Genomic DNA, 3,950 nt, shown 5'->3' with positions numbered 1-3,950 from the left:
ATTATTTCCATAATAGGAAGCCTCAGTAATTAATTCTGTGGTCCCTCCAGTGCCCATATTTAACTAGAACTCAGAATCCTAATTCTAAAGGGAAAAGGGGAGAGGCGTTAGTTTTCTTATAAAAAGAAAACTAGCGTGTATTTTTCAGTTGAAGAAAAATAACGTGTGTTTGGTTCTCCTCTTTGGACTTTTGAAGAAATCTCTATAATTAGGGATTATTCTAGCCCTAGATTGTTTAGTTTTCTATTCATACTTGCCCACCCAAGTATTGAGAGAGTTCAGATGTGAACTTGGGATCACTGTAGAAGACCATAGTTGTTGTCTATCTTGGGGATTCGCTTGAAGGTATCTGCTCACGCTTCAAGAGGTATTTATCGAATTAAATTCAACAAGTTTATGTGTTCTAGCATAAACGGTATTGATTAACTATTATTCATGTAAGAAGAAAGATTTTGATATGCTTCCGCTGTGCATATAGTTTTCCAACAATTGGTATCAGAGCCACGCTTACATCTTATTAGATAACATGATATATATGTATGTATATGCTTTCGATACATACATTAATATGCAATTTTTACGTGAGTTCAGTGTATAGCCGAATTCAATTATGTTTAATTACTAATTGTTGATAATTGTGGTATATCACGATGATTGCATATGTCAACCAATATTAAAGTTTTTTTTATAATTATTGCAAGTTGAGTTATATTGCATTGCAAAGTTAAAAAGAATTAAAAGAAGAGAAGAAATCGGAGTATTGAACATTGTGACGTCTGCAAATTAAGTTTTGCATAAGAATTAAAGACTCCAATTTTCAGCACTGTTTTTTTCTTGATTCTTTTGGTAATTAATATTTGTTGATTGGCTGGTGACTGTTTGTTATATTGCATGTGTCGGCGGCTACAGTGGTACCGTAGGGCATCACCGGTTTTTCATAGTAATATTTTTTGGCAAAGTGAGTGTTTAATTTAATTTAATTTTTTTTGCCAAACAATTGATACTACAATTAACTGCATGTGCTCATTCTTTTGGATTGGCCAATAATCAATTCTTTCAATTATTTGGTTATTGTCTTTGTCACACGGCATTAAACTTTTCTTATACGTGTATAATGTAAATATAATTGAGAGTTGGTGATTAATAAATAGTGCTACCATTAAATGGTCTATTTGTTTAAGATCACTTAGAAATTCTTAAAGCTCTATATATGTGGGATTATACCAATATATGAATTGAAAATAATGATTAATAAATAGAATCTATGAAAGTGGTCTATTTATTTGAGTCATTAGAATATCTTCAATGTATCATGTATAAATTGTCCTAAGTGAATATTGGTGGTAAATATTTATTTATATGAATGGATATTTACCGTAATATGCTAATAATGCTTAATTAATTCATGAGAATAGATATTAAAGGTTTTCTCTGATCTAAAAGGGAAAAAATGTAATATTTTGAATTTTTAGATGTATTAATTGAAAGGACAATTTTGATATAAGAAGGTGTTGTGTGTCTTAGTAAAAGAAAGGACAAAACGTATGCCTCATGCTCATGGGATAATAATTAAAAGAGAATGAAAATTGAATCTAGTTATTTTAATCTTTAACTATACCTAAAATAATTATTTTTCAAATTAGGTCATTGTTTAAGTGGTCATGATTTTTATGATCTCTGATTGACTTGAAATTTGATGGTTTCATTGAAAATTGTTTAGATGGGTTTTAAATATATGTCTAAACACATGATTAATAATATATACCCTAACACTAGATTTGAATATGATAAGATCATTCTTTATGTCAGTTATGTTCATGTTAATTCTAGAACATGATTACACATGGTGATTCTACAAGAATTGATATGTGATAAGAATGTAGGTCATGTTGTTTTAATTCCTAAAGATGCTTAAATCAGTTGAATTTGAATTTGGTCACAGTTTTGGAAATAAATTTCTAATTCCTGGATTGTTTGCATATGGTTTTTTACAAAATATTTTGAGATTTGTTCAAGCACAATCAATTGTGTTGCCTCTTGTTGTGTGTTCAGTGGGATGTTTAGTTATACATATTGGTATTGCTTATGGTTTGGTTCATTGGACAAGTCTTGGTTTTAATGGAGCACCATTAGCTGTTTCGATTTCAATTTGGATATCCGTCCTCACGTTACGTGATGAGTTAACATAAATTGAATATGATAAGGATGTAGATCTGTTCATTTTTCCTCAAATTGTTTGAATCTGAATTTGATTATAGCTTTGGAGATAAATATTATTTTTGAAAGCATTGCCCTCTGCAGCCATGGTATGGTAAGTTATAACCTCATGATACATCTCTTAATTTTGTTAGTCTAGTTGTTATATAGTTTTGGACTATTCTCTGATCTCTGTGAGCTAGTTTTTGGGGTTGAGTTGACTCAGTGTCTATATCTTTACATGGTATCAGAGTCATACTTATCTCAATTCTTGGTTTACCTGATGTTGGATCTCCATGTTATGTTGTCCTGTCCACGCTCCACATGTCCAATCCTAAGCACAATATAATGTTATTGTCCTAGAAAGCAGAGTCTAGTTCCCCTCCCTTCAATCAAAAGAATTCTATTTTTGCAGATCATGGCTTGGTTTGATCTTGTGTTTTCTCGTTTCGAACCCATAATTTTCTAATTTGATGTTTACAGTTTGGAGTACTGGGGCTTTTGAGCTTCTTGTGTTATTAGCTGGTATAATGCCAAACTCAGAAACAACTACTTCTCTAATTGCAATGAGGTAATTAAGCTTAATCTTTCCTTTAAACCAATCTTAAAGGATAAAATTTGGTGTAGTTGACACTAATTGTTTTGGTTTGTGACTTTTTTTAGTGTAAATACTGAAGCCATTGCCTACACTATCTCTTATGGTCTGAGTGCAGCTGCAAGGTAATGTTTTTTTTCGAGATTCGCTTTGTTAGCATCAGCATGACACCTGATTATTTCGATTATTGTGCAGCACTAGGGTGGCAAATGAGTTAGGAGGTGGAAATATTGACAAAGCTAAGCATGCTATGGGTGTTACTCTCAAGCTATCTGTTCTTCTTGCTCTTATAGTTGATTTGGTTCTATGTTTTGGTCATGATGTCTGGGCTGGCCTATTCAGTGATAGTACAGAAATAATAAACAAATTTGCCACTATGACACCTTTGCTCTTAATCTCCTTTCTATTCGATTTCTTTCAAGGAGTTTTATCAGGTCAGATTCTTAAACTTCATATCAAGTCAAATCATAATATGCATAAACATGAGACACTCAAACTTGACTTCAGCTAATAACTGAACACTACAAGTCTACAACTTTGAGTATGCACCTCTAGCTAGACATCTCAACTTGTCTTCATTATGTAAGTTGAACTCTCCAACTTACAAAATGATCAGATCTAGACACCTCTAAAATTTACGTGTCACATCAGACTACACACTACGAATGGATTGAGGTGTCGATAAATGTGAATTCTCAAAGTTGGACCGTTTAGTTGTTAGTTGATCAAGTTAAGATTTCTATTATGTTTTTGTATTTAAAATGGGGTTTTGAAAAGAGATTTTCTAAATGAATTGATCAATAGGGGTGGCTAGGGGATGTGGATGGCAACATTTGGCTATGTGCATCAACTTGGCAACATTCTATTTTATTGGTATGCCAATAGCTGGTCTCCTTGCTTTCAAGTTCAACCTACATGCTCAGGTAATTCAAGTGCATGTCATGCCTTTTTCTTTTTTTGCACTTTGGTATTTTGAATCATATTCAGAATTTAAACTTGATAAATTTTGCATTTTTTTAGATTATCTACACCAAACTAATTGTTATTCTAAAATTATGAGTTAAAAATCTAGTATGTATTGATTTTTTTTTCTGTGGATTTAAAAGTATATAATGGTGCTATGAGTTAAAAAGTTGATTCTGAATTAAATTCATTAAGC

General features: G+C 31.8%; 1 pseudogene; it reads left to right on the top strand.

The window, feature by feature from the left end:
- The window catches only part of LOC102603467 (protein DETOXIFICATION 19-like), a 5,994-nt pseudogene that overhangs the window by 1,447 nt on the left and 597 nt on the right, over nucleotides 1-3,950 (top strand).

The sequence above is a fragment of the Solanum tuberosum genome, unplaced genomic scaffold (assembly GCF_000226075.1).
Source record: "Solanum tuberosum cultivar DM 1-3 516 R44 unplaced genomic scaffold, SolTub_3.0 scf00421, whole genome shotgun sequence".
In the NCBI taxonomy this organism is placed as follows: Eukaryota; Viridiplantae; Streptophyta; class Magnoliopsida; order Solanales; family Solanaceae; genus Solanum; species Solanum tuberosum.
The sequence above is the reverse complement of the archived record's forward strand: the minus strand, read 5'-3'. Positions and strand labels throughout refer to the sequence as shown.